Consider the following 19,372-nt stretch of genomic DNA (forward strand, 5'->3'; position numbering starts at 1 on the left):
TGCAAGATTTTTAAGGGGATAAATAGTGTTTTATTCATTACTATATTCTAATACTGTATGCAATACTTAGTAGGTATTCGAAAATGTTCATTGAAGAAATGTTAAAAGGACCAGAAAATTGCCTCTAAATAGAATATAAAATAAGACTCAGTGTGTAGAAAAAACACAATTAGCTGGGAGGGAAAATGTCAACAAGAGGTCCTGAAAGTTGCTTTGTACAGCAAAGGAAACGATCAATAAAACGACATGGCAACCTACTGAAGGAAGAGAAGACTTACAAATGATATATCTGATAAGGTGTTAATATTCAAAATCTACAAAGAACTCCTACAACACAACACCAAAACCCCCAAATAATCCAATTTAAAAATGGACAGAGGACCTGCACTGACATTTTTTTTCAAAGAAGACATCCAGATGGCCAAAAGAAACATGAAAAGGTTCTTAGCATCACTTTATCATCAGAGAAATGCAAATCAAAACCACAATGACCACGTACCTATCAGAATGGCTAAAATCAAAAACACAAGTAACAACAAGTCTTGGTGAGGATTTAGAGAAAAAGGAACCCCCATGAACTATTGGTAGGAATGCAAGTTGGTGCAGCCACTGTCAAAAAATTAAAACTAGAATTATAATATGATGCAGTAATTCCACTACTGGGTATCTACCCAAAGAAAATGAAAACAGTAATTCAAAAAGATAATATGCACCCTTATGTTTATTGCAGCATTATTTATAATTGCTGAATATTGAAAGCAACCCAAATTATGTCCATTGATAGATGAATGGATAAAAAACATGTGGTATGTGCATATAATAGAATATTATTCAGCCATGAAAAAAGAATAATGCTGCCATTTGCAACAACATAGATGGACCTAGAGGGCATAATGCTAAGTAAAACAAGTCGGACAAAGACAAATACCATATAATTTCACTTATATATGGAATTTAATAAATAAAACAAACAAAGGGAGAAAAAAGAGACAAAACCAGACTCAAATACAGAGAACAAACTGGTGACTGCTAGAAGGAAGGTGGGTGGAAGGCTGGGTGAAATAAATAAAGGTTATTAAGAGTATACTTATGATGAGCACTGAATAATGTGTAAAACTGTTGAATCATTATATTGTACTCTTGAAACTAATAAAACCTTCTATGCTAATTATACATCAATCAATCAATAAGTTTAAAAATTATAAAAAGGAGGTCCTGAAAGTTGCACTCATGGTTCTAAGTCTACAGCAGTGTTCTAAAGGACAAACATACAGGTATACACACAAGACACTTTTTTTTTTCAGTTTGCTTTATTTTTATTTAAAGATTTTATTTATGTATTCATAAGAGACACAGAAAGAGAGGCAGAGACACAGGCAGAGGAAGTAGCAGGTTCCCTGCAAGGGGCCCAATGTAGGACTCAATCCCATGACCCCAGGATCACAACCTGAGCCAAAGGCAGATGCTCAACCACTGAGCCACCCAGGTGCCCCTCAATTTTCTTTGAATATTGAGTTTTGTATTAAGATGGTGTTTGGATTAACAAGCTATAGCTGAACTTTTTTTTTGGAAACAACTGAGGAGACTTTCTGTTCTAGCTAAAATGGACTAAGAGGCACTGTGTGCACCCTCCTTCCTAAAACGATAACAAAAATATGAAAAATGGTTTTTTAAGACATAGACATCAGGCAACAAAGAGATCCCTAAGACATGAGAAGCCAAGGAGGTAAATCTGCTTGCCTTGCTTACAGTCTTGAGGGTTTCTTAGCACCAGGAGAGTAACTCAAGGGAGGCAGGCTCCTTGAGTCAAGGAAACAGGTCTAACATTATGGGAGAATAGGTGGCTATGGTTCATAGGACAGAGCACCTGGCACAGAGCTGCTATATAGACAAAGATCTCCTGAGACCTGCAGAGTCCCGCTTCAGAATTTAGCAGAATACTGATTTGGGCACATGTGTGAGGAAACCTCCCAAGGCTGGCTATTCCTTAACTCTAAGGAATAAATAGATCTAAACAATGATCGATACCTGCTAACATCACAAAAAGAGAGAAACACAGTAGTCTTGCTCAGTCTCCTCCAAATGCATTTGGTCAAGTTCCTGGTCTTAATTACCAACTGATAGGAAAGATATGGGGCAGAGGAGCTTATTAAACAACTCCACAGGAAGGTATCAGCAAACACAAACTATGGAGAGCTCTACCACCCAAATAATCCAGTTTCCTCAACAAACAAGAAAAAAAAGATAGAGGGGAAACCTACAGAGTAAAAGAGAAGACAAATAAACAATTGCAACGTGTGGATCTTATTTGCACTCTGTTTCAAATAGTAAAAAGTAATTATAAAAATTTATTGGACAATTGGAAAAATCTGAATATTGATCGTGCATATTTGATAACAATAAGAAAATATTGACTTTACATGTAGTTCATTTTTTAGATGTGATTCATTTTTTTTAGTTAAAAAACAAGTCCATAAAAACCCCCAACTTCTTTTTTTTTCTTTAAGACTTATTTATTTATTTATGATAGACACACAGATAGAGAGAGAGAGAGGGAGGCAGAGACACAGGAGGAGGGAGAAGCAGGCTCCATGCCGGGAGCCCGACGTGAGACTCGATCCTGGGACTCCAGGATCGCGCCCTGGGCCAAAGGCAGGTGCTAAACCCCTGAGCCACCCAGGGATCCCCCAAAACCCCCAAGTTCTAATAAAGATATCTGCTGAAATACTGAAGAATGAAATGATGTCATGTCTGAAATTGGCTTCAAAATAATTTGGGGTGGGGGTAGGAAGTGTAAATAGGGATATGTTGGAACAAAATTGTCCATGAGATGATAGTTGTTGAGGACAGGTGTAGTTGTATGAAAGTTCATTATACCATTCTCTCTATTTTTTAATATGTTTCAAATTTTTATAATAAAAATTTAGATAAGTAAATTAGAATTTTACAAGGACATTGGGGACTGTGATTTGTAGCACTCCCTTAATGGAAGACCATATTTTCTTCACACAGAACACTGGCTTTTAAGCAAGGATAGACCTTTCTGAAAATAGACCTGGCAATATGCAAGTGGTTGACTACCTAATTGAAGACACCAAAGACATCAAAGGAAACCAAAAACCTGGGTCTACAGATGTGGTTGTTATGTCTTCCTCTTCTTTTAATAAGGCTAGGTTTATAAGAAGTCCAACAGAGTATATGACTGCTATCCTTCCAACAGCATCCCTGCAACACAACTCATCCAGTTCAATCTTGCTATTCCTACATTTCCTGTTTGCTCATTGTCACAATCCACCTTCCACACACATTTTCGTTTTTTGGTTTTGAGGTCAGGAAGATGTCAAAAAAATTTTTTCCCATTCAAATAATTCATTAGAAATATGTTCTATCTAGGGGGACCTGGGTGGCTCAGTGGTTGAGTGGCTGCCTTTGGCTCAGGTCATGATTCTGGAGGCCTGGGATCAAGTCCTACATCGGGCTCCCCACACAGAGCCTGCTTCTGTGTCTGCCTATATCTCTGCCTCTCTCTGTGTGTCTCTCATGAATAAATAAAATCTTTAAATATATATATATATATTCTATCTTTCTTTATTTATATATAATATTTATATATCTTTATATATTTATATAAATATATAATATATATATATATATATATATATATTCTATCTAGAATCTAGTTGTTTTGCATTAAGAGGGACACTATGAGTAGCTTGTCCAAGGTTCTAACAAAAGAAGTCTCCTCTCTCCTCTTATCTGAATCCTACTTATTCAAAAGGATGCATCCAAAGCCAATAAGTGGAGCTCCTAAAAAGATGAATGTTACATCTTCCATTTAAAAAAAAAATCCTCATGGTCCCTAGTTCAGTATCCTATAAATAACCTACGTCCTGCATATCTTACTCAAGAAATGAGTTGATCTGCTGACTTAAAAAATATATATAAATTTTAAATTCTCAGTATATTTGCAGCTAATAATTCTGTCTAAATATTAGTGTACTAGTAATATTATTAAAATATCATGATGCATCCTAATGTTCATTTTCACTAAATGCCTAAAAAGGCCATGGGAGTATGGCTTTAAAATATGATTTAAAATCTGATGTGTGCTTTGGAAGCAAACTAAGCTTTGGGGACTCAACGCAAGTGACATTTTTGTAGGTTGGTTACATTTTGTACTGCAAGATGCATTACAGAAATTGTAACTGAACTTTTCGAAATATTTATCACCATTGTTACAACTTTCATTAGAGGGTTTTTCTTTTTTAGATGCAATCTTGCTTGTAATGTCCACTTTAAAAGTTGCTACCCCAGGCTTATAAAACAAAGTTATAATGTCTTCCCATCAACAGTATTAAAAACATTCATCTTTAAGAAAGTGTTATAAAGAAATTCCACTTCAATAATTCAAATATTAAAGTACATAATAAAAAATGACCATATAAGATAGAATGCCAAATGATTAGAAATTCTTTGCAAGACTGTACTTTAATTTCGATAAAAGCAAAATATCCATTTAGTAGCCAACTAGTCACATGTGGCCATGTCAATTTAAATTATATTCAAAATCAGTTTCTCCACTGTACTAGCCACACTTCAAATGCTCAACAGCCACATGTGGCTGCCATACTGGACATTGCAGATATAGAACAATGTCCATCATATCAGCAAGTTTGATCAAGTAATGATGGTCTTCATTAGAAAGATCACTGCTAATGAATAGATGTCCATGTATAAATTTATTTCTAAAGGAGGCAGAATTAAACCTAGAAAATTTAAATAGTTTTTCTGGAAAATCTATATTCTCATGTAAATATTTAAAATTGTGCCACAAGAACTGCAGTGTAGATTTTCTTTTTCTTCTTGCCACAAGAAGAATGGAATTTCAAAAGATTCCACTCAAGATAGAGAATTATGGCATTACCCAGTCTTCCCCTTTGATTCACATTTTTGTTCTTTATAAAGATCTATTCTAACCCTGCTCTGTTTCCAAGTTTATCCAGCAACGGCCCAACCTTTATTTTGTGGCAAGGAATTCCTATGTAGAGGGCAGTACCTCAGGCCTCAAACTCCACATTTGTGAAGTTTGTCAACTAGTATAAGAAAATTCACTTCCTGGTCAGGTCCTCTGGGAGAGGAGGCTCTTACACCCTCCCAAAATACCAGCAAATTCCTTAATCTAACACAACTTCTCATCTCTCAGTTCAGAAAGATGCATTCTGTAATATATGTAAAAAGACAGAAACATGGAAAGACATAAATAATATCAGAGGGTCATGTGGGAAAGTGAAATACTCCAGACATGAGCTATTGAATAGGAAGGGTCTGTTTAATTCAGCAGAGAAACTGAGATCATCTCTATCATTTACGATTAGCAAGGAACCATGCTCCAAATTGAAGACAGAAATACAAGAGTAACAAAAGTAAATGAAAATAGTATGAAAAACTTCTAAACAACAGAGCGAAACCAGATGCATTTAAATGCAACTCCTGAAAACCTTGATGAACAGTAGTACGTCTGTATTTAAAAGGCTAGATAAACCATATAGCTGATCCAGATGGTTAAAAAAAAAAACAATATATGATTATATGAGAAATCTAAGTATTTTCATGAGTTTTAAGTATTTGCATGGAAAAGTAAACAATAATAACTAGTCAGTATCAAAAATAATTTGACTTTAAAAGTAGAGAGTGCAGGAATGCCTGGGGGTCTCAGTAGTTGAGAGCATCTGCTTTCTGCTCAGGGTGTGATCCTAGAGTCCCAAGATCGATGCCCACATCAGGCCCCCTGCATGGAGCCTTTTTCTCTCTCTGCTATGTCTCTGCCTCTGTGTGTATGTGTGTTCCTCATGAATAAATAAATAAAAATCATAAATCTATAAATAAATAAATAAACAAATAAATAAATAAATAAATAAATGTAGAGAGTGCAAATTAGAAAAAAAAATAATAAAGTCCAAGTAAAGAAGTACTTAATACAATATTCCAAGTGTTTGTGAAGTGGATCTTTGTCCAGAATAGTGTGCTGTTTGGAAACAATTTCTACAATAGATTCAATAGATTCCATGGTTCTGAAAATTAATTAGAACCTTAAAATTAGCTATGGAAATTAGCTACAAACTAATGAGTTCGGGGGGAAAAAAGAAAGAACACAATATGCCAACTTTCCAACCCTTTCTCCAAACACTTTCCCATCTTAAAAATTACTCTTGTTTTCAAGATTCTTTGCATTGCTTAAATCCATAACTTCACCTTGTTGCTCACTTGCTCACTCCCCAAGGAAGTCTAAAACCAAATAAACTGCCATAAATTTTTACCAACAAAATATCACTTTCCGATCGATTTTTTCTTAATTTTTAAAATTGAAAAAGGTTTTATTCAATTAGGTCACTACTCCTGGCATAAGGCCTCTGAAACATTGTTTCTCAGACACTAATGGGTCCTGGAAAAGTTTGAAACTCTCAATTCATTATGACTTTGAGTAGCTGTTTTGTACCTAAGAATGAGCATTGATAGAGAGGTTGGGGCTAAACACATAATTTTATGAAATATGATGAAAACATAAGGGTTTTGTTATGACGCACATAACAATCAAGAACCTGTTTCTTTTTAGCAAGCTCCTAAAAAGTACCTCCCGTATAATTATTAAATAAAAACACTCACTTATTCAGTACTCAGCCAGCTTTTAAACTCTGAATAAGAGAAGTACACAGTGAGAGAGGTACTTACATGGTTTCCTTGGATACTGGATGATGCCATTCAGGTCTATGTTTTTATCTGAAAGTGGTGCCCTGTGGAGAAATGAGGCTTGGTGAGTGGCTGTTTATACATAGTAAGTAAATAGGAACTTTGTTTATTTTACAAAGCATTTTTTATTTTGACCCAGATTTCTTTTTCTCATCACACCCAAACCTTGTAAACAGCAATAAAATGGTAGAACAGGTACTTTGCACAACTCTTTCTAATACCACTTAAGAAATCATAATTATTAAAGCAGAAGCTCAGAATGCTTTGGCTAAACACATTACTCCTTGGGCTACTTTATATATCTTAACTACTATATTTACATCAGACATATCAATGAACACTGCCTGCCTCTCTATTTTCCTTCAAAAGGAATTGTTCTCAAACTGTCAATAAAGAAATTAGTCTAAAAAAAATCGCAAATGTCCTTACCTTAGTCAAAGAGTAAGAGAACTCTAGCTCTACCAGCTTCTACACATCCAGGGTTTCTACAGACATTAGCTGTCATTTTAAACGTAGTAGTGGGGTCCTAGATTTTCAATAGTTTAAGGGCTACGAGCACACAATTTTGACATTCAGTCTCTCGGAGCTACACGCAGTCTAATTTTGGTAGCATGATTAATCCCTCCTATGTGATAATTTTTAACCTTCTAATATTTCTCTGGATCGAAAAGAACAAATGAGCTACAGCAAAGAATGGCAACTAACTTTAATGCTTAACACAATTTAATAATCTGAAATGAAGTAAGTGTGTGCTATGTTTCCATTAAAAAGTTTCCAGCCACAATTAATTGAACAAAAACTTGTCTTGTTCCAAGATTATTCTTGGAAATGTAATTTTAAAGTCTGCGTGAAATGAGGAAACTTACTTTTTTACCATATGAAAGCAATCTCATTTTTTAGGAATGATTTTTGGATAGACTTCCAATTTGATATTTTCCATTTGAACTAGCAGCATAGGGGTTTGGAAGGGGGAGGGGAGGGAAGCAGTTCTGTGTTCTTTTGCCAGCACTGACAAAGGTCTGGTTGTCAGTGATACCTTTACAGCTAAATTTACCCCAGAGTGACAGGAACAGGTGCATCTCGGCCTGCCAGACACTTGTGCACAGGGATCACGCATCTTACGGCTTGACGATCAAGGGGGGAAAGCCTGGGTCTTCATAGAAAAGGAGGAGAGACAAACGCAGCCCAAACTGGGGGGTTTCTCTTCAAAGCCAGCTGGTCTGGCTTTATTCTACAGGAATTTTTTTACCTGTCAGGGTTTGGACAACAAAGCCCTCAGCAGGTGCTGAAGGGTACAACTTCCTGGAGAAGCAGAAAGGCACTGGTGAGTTTCAATTGCCAAAATATATTTTTTAATCTTTAAAAGTTGATTTTGTTATCTTGGAAGAGGCACTGCTGAGGAACCTACGTTCAGAAAGCTGATGAGACCATTGGAATCAGAGCCAACTAACTCAACAGTAGGTTTGCCTGTTGTAGAAAGTAGAGCTGTTACCATTTGACAATTTTTTACATTTAAGAAAAGTCTTATAGGAAAGACTCTTTATTTTGAATGTTGGTTTCTTTCACTACTAATTCCGATATCTGAAAGATGAAGAATTAATTACATATATGATATTAGACTATTAAAGTAAACACACAAATATCATTTCATCATTTTTTATCTAATTCTGTCATAATCTGTCCTGAGTAAAATGGTTTTTTAGTAAATCAAATAAAAATGTGAAATGGTACATGCTCTTTTAAAATGTTTCATGCGCTGGTGTTTTTTATGTGTGCATGTGACAGGAATATGATTACACAGAATATAAAATTAATTTTATTTATAATACATTTTTAAACACATGGATTGCACAGAATATTTAATAATTAAAAGTAGCAACATTTTCTCATTACTTTACAAAGAGTTTCTTTGGAGAAAAATCTTTGGAATAAACAACCAAGACAGTACTAAAGCATGTTTTTACATCACTGATTTCCAAAATTAGTACATTTATATATTTGGTATTTTTATTTCATGAATTCAAAAGTTTAGGCAAAAATAATTTTTTCAGAATAGGATTTTAATTAATACAAAACATGGAAAAATAAGACCACATGTCAGGATATATTTTTAAAAAGTGATTCTATTTCAAGGGCTCATTCTTTTAACTATGCTTCACAGCATTTCTCTACAAATTGTTGTATTATACAAATTGAAAACATTTATTTAAGCAAGTAAGGAGCTCAAAGCTAAAGACTATACATAGTAAACATATGAAACCATTTTAACAACCAAATTCCATATTCACAAGCAACATGGGCTAATGAATGTAAAAGACACACAGCATACACTGATCAAAAATGCTATAAATTATTAGCCATAAAATCAATTTTCTGGACTGTGGGGGGTACAATTGATATTTAAGAAAAGAAAGGCTCCTACCAATGTAAATTACTAATATTATGAGGTAACTGTTTTATTCTGATGATCTCATAAAAAATTTTCAAGCTACATGCTTAACACATAGTTGTATAGTAAGAAAATCATCAGATCTGACTTTTTTAATGACCACTACATCTAAAACAATTATCAAATCAATAACGATAAGCCACAAATTTGTAAGTATCATACTCTTTTAGACTGATTTAAAGGATGTTTAAAATTATTAACTATTTGTGGTTTGAAAAATTACCAGAAATGATCCAGCCAACCCAAAAATATAATATCTTTAAAACATAATTAAAACCCAAATCTGATTTTAATTATAAATCATTTCATGTAGAATATGGTTCAGAAAATTAAAGTATATTCTATTTTTTAAAAAAGGAATATATTGTGGTTTCAAACTGCTATATTTCTGCAATATTCCGTCATCTTCATTATTATATTGCTTCTGGCACCTAAGTAACCATGGTCACTGCATTTTTTAGGTAACTTCATTAGTCTGTTAATCAATGAATATATACTGTGTGCACTTATAATTTTGTTATTTATCTGGTCTGTTAAATATTATATTCCTAAAGAATCAGAAATAAGAAATTAGAAGTAAGTACTGCAAAACTGAACACACACTCTTACGTCAACTTTAGAATTACACTTGTTAAGTCTTTATGTGCGTTACTATCGGTTATAATTATTATACTGTTTGTCATTAACACTCGACATAAACCCTACAAAAGCTTCTTCCAACCTATTTTTTATGACTCCTGTGAATTATGTAAGTGTGACTGAACCTATTAGAAACAATGTTAGGTATAGACCAAATATTTCTGAATAACCAAAATTTGTCATTTTAACCATGCCCTGAATTGTGGGCTTAATCTAAAATTCCATATTTCTTCCTTGTAATTATGAAGAGAAGCTTAGTTCCTAGGACAACTGGCAGCTACATGTTCGTCCTTTCCAGTAAACCTTCACTTTTGTGTCACAAAAATACCTATGCCAACTCCCTCAATGTATGGAAACAATTTATTTTAATAAGTCTTAGTCAGATACTACAACTAAATGTTGCAATGACTCATGTGCCCTAAAAGTTTAATTTAAAAATATATTTTTTAATTTTAAGCATTATTTGCAATATAGCTTCATATCTTAAGAATGGCTTATTTAGAGTGGAAAAAATTAATTATTCTCCTCTTTCAGAAAGACATTTGAAAATATTTTGATTACCCATATATGCACAGGGAAAATCTTGATTCTCCCAGCAACTAACTTCAATAAATTATATTGTGAATGTCAATCTATTTCATTTCAAGACCATGAAGCTTCCAGCTAAAATGGTTTACTTGTAAGTATTTAAAGAAACAAAAATACTTTAGCAGCTTTAAATGTATCTCCTCATTGACCAGCCACCTGACTGACAGCTGTCAACTGTCTGTGGGCCAAATGTAACCCAGTAAAGATAAAAATTACATATTACTCATCCCTGTTGATAATACCTGGTGCCAGTAAGGTTTTCAAGTAGGAATAACTAGACTATAGATATAAAGAAGTAAAAAGGGAATCATTTCTACCACCCACCATGCCTCCTTTGTCATTAACTTATTTCCCCTTCCTTTTCCACTTATTCTACTTCTCTTGATGTCCATATCTCACACCTACAAAGAGTTAATTTCCTTAAAGGAACTTCAGATGTATGTAACAAGTGTGTGACCATGAAAATACTGGGCAGCCAGGTAATCATGCCCACACATTTCTTTCAATCAAATCTTCTTTTGAGCTCATGTAGTGTTTGAATTGTGGGAAAGAGTCTTTGATGCTTTCAACTACTCATTTTTTTAAAAAAAATGAAATGGAAGCACAAAAATAAAATTTACCCAAGGTCACCAACATGAGGATGTAGATGTAGACTTGGATCTGTCCTCCAACTTCACATCCAGTGATGTCTTTTTCTGTTAGACTTTAAACATGTGGACAATGAAACTATAAGTAAAAAAAGAGCACATGGAAAATTAATGTGAGTGACATTTCATTGAGGAACTGTTTGCAGCCACCAAACTTAATATATTATTAGAGAAATACTGTTTTATCAAAGGCATATTAAAATGTAGCTTTAAAAAAAGAACATGAACACGTTAAATACCTATGGCATAAATTCATTTTTAGATTCTCTTTACCATTAACCTGATTTCCAAACTGAAAATATTTATGTTGTGTATGAAACTGCAGCAAGAAAAAATAATCAATGGCAACATATATGTTTAGAAGATAAATGCATAAATGAAAAGCTCAGGTTGAAAAGTTTTTTTGAAATATTTGAAAATAATTAAAAACACCAAATATACCAAAGCATAAGCATACATACATTACCTAAGTACAGAATATAGTAAACAGTTCACATAACCGATTCAAAAACTAACTAGTGTCTGTGTGTGTATATGTATGTGTGTTAATTATAAAACCTCTCTAGTCCCCAGAGGCCTCATCAGCAAGTGTTTCCTAACAGTTCAGAAATTCTATGACTCATCAGTCTGGTATTAATATAAGTATCTGATATTTATTCAAATAATTATTAATTATATTAATATTTTATATTGCTATTATATAATTTGTTGATAGTGCTGCACATCATAGTGATTCAATCAAGGTCATGAAAATATATTCAAACTAAATATTTTATTCTTCTCTGACCCTCTAGAAAAGAAATCATTTAGGAGATAACTACCATGTTCTGAATTTAAAAGGATTTATCTTAACCCTGAGCTTTGGAGCTGTATTTGCCTGTGAGAAGTGTTTGCTTTAAAACCTGAACAAGCAAATGAATTTTTTAAAAGCGGGGGAGGGCTTAAAACACTGATGTAGGTGATGGGAGGAAATTTCCTGCACGGGATTAGTCTAGAATAATCTCCAACAGCTCTATGATACCATTTGGCAACTAAATTATACAATATATCTAAATTCACAAATGTATTTGCTTATTGTATTACATTTAGTCCAAATCAACATTATTAATCAGCAAACCATTTAACAATATGCAATAACAGTATGCAAATCGATTTCAAGCAAAATAATCAGTAAATAATATCCATTTCTAATAATTATGAAGACAGAGGTGTCAAAGCAAAATGTGCAAAAAATTCAGTCATCTCCTTGCATCTCAAAGGATTATTAGTGAAAGTGAATGACTCGTCTCTTGTCTGCCTTTGAAGGATCTTAAATATTTTCTCGTTAGACCTGAAGAGTACTGCCTGAAGAGCACCAGAGCAGAAGTAGGCAGTTATGAGTCGTAATCATTATTTCACTGCTCAGTAATTTTGTGACTGGAAACAAGTCATGTAATCTCTGGGAGGATACTGAAGGGATGTGACTCTTCGCTGGGCTATGTGTAAATCATAGGAAAGGCAGGTCTAGAAGGTGTTTATCCAACAAAAGGTGTTTCTCTTGCTTCATGTGAAGTCCCAAAAGGATTCTGGACAATATTGGGTGGGTTCCTGTCTCCATTGGCATGCACTGTCCCCTCCCCACTGCTCTAAAAGCCCACCATACTGGCAGCATTCCAAATCATTAAAACTAACACCAGTTTTTAGCCTGTGAGATGAGTGGGGGAAACAAAATCACTTTATAATAAACTACTGACCAGCTAGCCTTATTTTTCCTACTTGGATACCCTGGTAACAAAACATGAAAGGTCTTACCCTCAAAATTACATTATCACACATGGCTTTGAACTTTTCGGAACACATTAAAAGGCTAAGTTGACACACACACAAAAAAACTTAAGTCATTTACTGTTTTTAGTTTTATAAAATGGGATAGTTTAAAAAATGAAAAGGAAAAAAAAAAGTCACCACACTTGCTGCCGTAAGCCAGCCTGAGAACATGTTTGTTCGTGTCAGAAAAATGTTGGAACAAGAAACAGGTTCATCAGAGAACCCCTAATCTGAAGTGTTAAAAATATCTAGATCCGAGAGAGGTTAATGGCAGCAGCTGGCCACGCAGAGATGTTAAAAGGCTGGGAATTAGGGATCCCCGTGTTGCCTGGGATGGCAATGTCACGAAGGCCCTACCTGATTGCTCGGCAGGCAGAGGTAATTATCGAGGTCCTAAGGAATATTTGTAGTAATTGAAAGTCTTTTTAGGGTAAAGCCACATTTCCTAAGTGATTCTGAATGAGACTAGTCCTGGTTGCCAGGAATCTAGGCTCACAAACAGCTGGCAGTCACTGAAGCATGAACGCGTTCTCAGCTCAGTTGTCACTACCTGTAGAGGTCACTGGATCTGAAACCCATTTTACAGGTTTTGGTGAGATACCCGGATCCAAGAACACAGTTCACCCAAGAAAAGATAAGCAACTGCCTCTCAGATATCTAGAAATGAAGAACTATATAGAAATTTGAGAGAATTGGGTCCTCCCGTTGCTTAATCAGTCTTCTAATCACAATGGGCAGGATATATGCGGCATGTCTATTACAGTGCCAGCCAAGACAAGCGATGGGAAGACTCTTATCATTCTGACCTCTCACTGTTACTATTTTGAATGGTGTTCACTAATATAAAGTTTCATAAAACTTATGACGAGTTGAGAGTGAGAGAACGAATAATGAAGCGAACCTAAGGTTAAGAAATAAGAAGACTTCGCAGATCTTATGATCACCCTTAAGGCAGTGGCTTGCAAACAAAATATACATAAGAAACACCCAAGGAGCTAGTTAGATGCAGATTCCTGAGGTTGTTGCTTAGGGGATCTGAGTTGGGGCTAAAGTCTGAGTGAATCTGAGGCCCTCTGGTAAACTGTTCTCTGTGCTAGATTGTTCAGTCCTCTCTAGAGCCTTCACTTCTTCTGGAGGTCAGTTCTCCTACTCTGCAGTAGCAAGAAAATGAACACCAGCGATCTAAAGTCCTACGACACCAAAGAAAGCCTATGGTTATAGCTACAGAAGTTATATTTCTATTTTTATTTATTGTCAGATATACTTGCACTTAGTTTAATTATTTTCCTGTAGACTGGCAGATAAGGTTCACCCAACACTAGAGATAAGCCAAAAATCATTCTCAAGTTCTACTTGAGTTTCAGGCACTAAATAAAACAGCTTTAAATATGAACAATAGTTTGAATTGACTCTTCAGAAAAATCAAAAAATAGTATAGAGAGGGCTTGTTATGAGGAATATATGTGCAAATATAGTCAAGTTTTAGAAACTCAAGTGATCATCACTGACCCAGGGAGTTTCGACGGCTATGGCACAGCAATAATGAAGAGGAAACCACAGGTTTTATTCTATGTGTGAGCTGTTTTGTGGCCACAGGCTACCCAAACTAGAGTCTCAGGGCTACAAAAGGGTGAGGTGAGAATGTGTGGAACATGTGGATGGATGGACATAAATCCTTCGAAAATAGATAAACAACACAGCCTTACTCGCTGTGAGTTAATCATCATTGTAATCAGAGTAATTATAGTGATTAATAACCAAAAAAAAATCATAGAAACTCTTCTATGAACATATTATATGTAGCACACTTTAATCGTTCAGAAATAAGCTCTCTTGTTATCAGTATTTTATTTTGGAGTGATTCAAATAAATAGAAAATTATTAATATCCTTTGGTTCTGAAATAGAAAATGTAACTTTACAAAGCATGAAAAAAAATCTAATTGTTAATAACCAGTCGTGTGTGTGTGTGTGTGTGTGTGTGTTTGGTTTTACGGACTTTAAAACTTAAAATAAAAAATTTACAACTGAAAATGAGAAGATGGAGCAGAAAAGATGAAGGAAGAAAGAAAGGGAAGAAAGGAGGAAAAAGAAAAGGAAATGGAAGAGACAGGATTAAATCTATTGATTAGCTATTTCACTATTGCTAAAGGGGTCAAAAGGCATAAGAAAATTGTAGAATGTTGCCTACTTACCCTTATTTAAGTAGTGTTCAAAATCTTTTACTTAGAATCATATTTCTCCATCTCTGAATTTCTTCAGACTAATAAAGTAGTACATTGCATTTGATAGGGATGCTCCATATTTACAGGTTTAATGCCAAACAAAGTTGGGAAATGTTTATGTGCCCAACTTTGCACACAGGATGATGCTTTATCTGTGATTTCACAGAGGTGATAAAGGGCAAAATGCATTTTCCCCTCCAGCCCTGAACCTCTCTCCAACCCTTCCGAATTCTAACCTTCATCCAGGAAGCAATACACATGCTCGTCACAGGGCTCTTATATCCCCCTCAAGACACTTCTGGAGAAATAATCACTAATTATACCTCTGATGGCTTTTGGGAGTAGAAGGGAGTGCACACAGAGGGAGACCAAGTGACAACATGGTAGCTATGGCACAGGGGACATGCAGCAACTGAGCGCCTTCTATAAAGGATGGGAATAGTAAAGAGACTGGAACAACAGATACTAAAGTGTTATTATATATATTTTTTTAAAGTAGACAAATTTTCAAGGAACACCGTGTTACTTTGTTGATAGTTCGTCTTCCAATCACAAAAATCTCTTCAAAAATCATAAAGTTTCTTCTTCAAGTAAGAGCCAGGCTGCTCACTTACTGGCACCCAGGGCTCACATACACGTTGGCCAATGAGAGGGACCTGAGACGCACTGAAAGTCTCCTCCCCAAAGCATCTCCTGACCAACAGAGCAGGAAACTTATAGAATTTGTGTAATCATAGATACTCCTTTGATGTATGAACTCCTTTCAGAAAACTTTTGAAGAGAAGTTCATTTAAAGGAGTAACACATTGACACTGCGTCATGAAGTAAACTGTTGCAGTGGCTGGCTCCTCTGATAGAACATAGTCCAAGAGAATTCTGGAACATAAAAAGGCTGCTGAGGAATGATAGGACCTTGTGGGTCAGTCACATCAGTGAAAGGCTGTGAGGAGACAGAGACACTCAATAAAGAGCTATTATTGATTTTAAAAATTGCTGCTGGGTGAGTGGTGCATGCCAGAGTGAAAGAAGGACAAGTTGAAGGTGAGTCTAGGGAGGCTGATGACACAAAGACAAGCTTCAGCAAACTTACAATTTTGCCTATACCACACAGATAATATTGATTTAAGAAGACTTAAAAATTCAGATTTAATAAAAGGCACAACTTCTGTATATTTATGTGAAGGTTCCTTAAATTTAAGTGTAAGACTATGTGATCAATAAGCAATTTAGAAGATGTCTGACATAACCAAAAAAATAAAATCTTGGAGCCTTATTCTGAGCAAATGGATATATAATTACTTTAATAAGTCTGATAAAATCGAATATGAACACACAAAAAATCTTTCTCTGAAAAAAAATATGGAACACTGACAAGGATAATATAAATTGGCAACCTCAGAATGTAATATTTCTTGCATAGTATACATTAGTTTAATCCACATGTTATCCTAAATATTTTATATTTATTTCAAATATAAAAAACTCTATTAAGAAATAAAAACTGCTTTGAAGCATGGAAGCTGATGGAAAAGGAAACAACTTCTAAAATATTGTCAGATAAATGAGACATGGAGATGTCTTCCAGGAACATGGGATAGTCCTTAAAAGTGAAATAGTAAAATGTTAGCTAACATTTACTGAGCATTTTCTACATGCCAGGCACTCGGTGACTATAGAAGTACAATTTCATGTCCTCCTCCCAGGAAAATTATCATCCTGTGTAGGTCCTGCCACGTTCTCTATTTTATAACAAGTACATTTCAAAAATTAAGGTCAAATGGTTATTATGTTGTCTGAGCTTGGATTCTAATCCAGGGTCTCTGACATACCCTTCCCTGCCTCTTGTATATTCTTTGCAAAGATATTTCCCATGACATTCATACATGATATATAACTTTTAATTAATGAAACTTTTTAAAAATTTTATATTACTTGCCAAAATGTCTCCTTAATGGCTACACATTCACATCAGAATACCCTTGAAATTCCCCTTTTGTATCTGCAATTAGTGCCAACTTATGCGCCAGATATCAAATAATCTGTTGCTTTATAATCACATCACAGTTTCCATTAAGCACCTTTTCACTACATTTGGTTTGAATTTAGTTTCACCAGCAAATTCATCCTTAATAATAATGATCTGCCAACAAACTGTTAAGATTGAATAGCAAATTCCTAAGATTTCTAGAGATCTGTGCAAGGACATTATTACTGAAATAAGCAATTAACCTCCTAAGCTGTCTACCCTGAAGAGGATGACACACATTTAGACACGTATTTCTAAAATATTTTCTGGTGGGGGGAAATATATCAATTATATCACCTCCTGATATCATCCTTATAAGGGAGCAAAGGTCATGAGTCTAAGGAAGCAACACAGCATCATAGCCAAAGGCATCAGTTGGAAACAAACAAACCTAGCTTCGCGTCCTTTGGCACCTAGGGGTTATTAGACCCTGGGCAGGTCACGTCGCCTCTCTAAGCTTTAGTTTTTAAAATCTATAAAATGGGGAGAATTGTAGTGCCTGTCTGAAAGGTTGTTTGGATAAAAAGAAAAAAAGTTTATAAAGCAGTTAATACATTTTAAATTAGTTAAAGCTGTTAATACAAGACTAACGAATAATGACTGGCCGGCCATTAAATATTATGCACTTTAAAATTATTTTATTTCAACTCTCATTCTAATAAGGTAATATTATTTTTGCACATATACTATAGAACCCTTGTATTACAAATATGAATATTATTCACATAGAAATATCTAACTACAAATTTAGTTTAAAAAAAATATATATATATATATATATAAAATCAGACCTCCTTGGTTTGGGTCTTTGACTCAGTGAACTAGTATATATTGGTAAATCAAACCAGTTTTCATTCCTGACTTAAATTTAAAAAGTTTTACTGCATTTTACTTTTAATTCTGATATTCCAAAATAATTTAGGGAGATTTTTTTTTAAGATTTTATTTATTTATTCATGAGAGAGAGAGAGAGAGAGAGGCAGAGACACAGGCAGAGGAAGAAGCAGGCTCCATGCAGGGAGCCTGATGTGGGACCCAATCTCGGGACTCCAGGATGGCACCCTGGGCTGAAGGCAGGCTCCAAACCACTGAGCCACCCAGGAATCCCCAATATAGGGAGAATTCATCCCAAGCAATGAAAATTAATTCTTTCTTTTTCCTGGTAAATTAGAATATGGATATAATTACACACCTCCTTGTTTTCAAATTTAGTATGTATGGGAAACACATAAACCTATGCATGATCTTTCCTTCTTGAAAAAATAAAATTTGTATTATTTTTCTTGGTTTATAATTTTAGGTTATAAATAAAATATTTTAGAAGTAATTTTGTAAGTTCTCAACTAAGTAGAATACCATCATTTGGATAATTACCTACAGAGATAAAGAAAACAAGGTACATTTTGTGGTGTGGTGGCTTTATTCTCTCCTTTCTAAATTTCTTTATCTTATTTTGGTGTTCTTACTGAGGAGAGTTAGCAGGAATAGGAATACCAGATATAAATTGTTTGTTAACACTTTCTGAGTCCATTTTTCCTGTAATACATATTTACACAAATTTAAATCAATAGAAATCATACACGTCCCAAGGAGGACTTTATTAAAACCAAAAAAAAAAGTCCATAGCTTCTGTTTTGCAAGAACCAGCAAACAGTGCCCTAGACATAGTTGTAATGTTGATCATGCATCCAACAGAGAACAACCTCTAGGTCCCTCTTGACCAGAATGCTCCATTAAGCATTCCATGGGCTCCCCCTTCCTGGCAGGCCTCAGCCCAGCCCCGTTGCCATAGATGGCCATCAGACATTTGGAATGACATCAGGAGATAATCTGAGCAGGCTCTGCCCTAAAGAATTCAAGCTAGCAGGAGACTGAAGATATCAATGTCTTCTTGGCTGACAACAGCATTCCAAAGGTCAACCAGGGTGAAAGAGGATGGACTTGGAGTTTCCAGTGCCTTTTCAACAACCAAGCAGCTAACAAGTATGAAGAAGCATCCCTCAAGACAAAAAAATAATAAATTAAGACAATGAAAGTCTCGAGGTATACTAGAGACACCATGCCTGTGAAAGAGAAATAAGACCACCCATACCCATTCAGTCAGGGAATTTTAGGATTGAAGAGATTTCTACCTCTTAAACATAAAGCTCTCATCCTGAACCAATTCCCACCCCTCTGACGATCTACTTCTCCAGCTTTCGCTGCTCTGTCAGCCCCTGTGTGGGTGAACATGGAACTTAATAGTG

General features: G+C 35.0%; 1 protein-coding gene and 1 long non-coding RNA gene across 12 annotated transcripts in view; one reads left to right on the plus strand and one right to left on the minus strand.

The window, feature by feature from the left end:
• LOC121490140 overlaps positions 1-19,372 on the minus strand; it is a 150,749-nt gene that overhangs the window by 128,983 nt on the left and 2,394 nt on the right. Inside the window, exons 2-3 of one of the 2 annotated variants that reach the window (XR_005987518.1) lie at positions 11,044-11,149; positions 6,730-6,791 (exon numbers count right to left, since the gene is read on the minus strand). This is a non-coding gene — a long non-coding RNA (uncharacterized LOC121490140). Of the gene's footprint in view, positions 1-6,729; positions 6,792-7,176; positions 7,338-11,043; positions 11,150-19,372 lie in introns of those variants that run through there. The other variant, XR_005987517.1, reaches the window with a different exon arrangement.
• Positions 7,874-19,372, plus strand: part of MEF2C (myocyte enhancer factor 2C) — a 171,845-nt gene continuing 160,346 nt past the window's right edge. For 3 of the 10 annotated variants that reach the window (XM_041753807.1, XM_041753806.1, XM_041753810.1), the window contains exon 1: positions 7,875-8,071. The gene's annotated coding sequence lies outside the window, so the exon portion shown is untranslated. Of the gene's footprint in view, positions 8,072-19,372 lie in introns of all 10 variants that reach the window. The other 7 variants (XM_041753820.1, XM_041753818.1, XM_041753819.1 and 4 more) reach the window with 3 other exon arrangements.

Source organism: Vulpes lagopus, chromosome 4, assembly GCF_018345385.1.
Source record: "Vulpes lagopus strain Blue_001 chromosome 4, ASM1834538v1, whole genome shotgun sequence".
Taxonomy (NCBI): Eukaryota; Metazoa; Chordata; class Mammalia; order Carnivora; family Canidae; genus Vulpes; species Vulpes lagopus.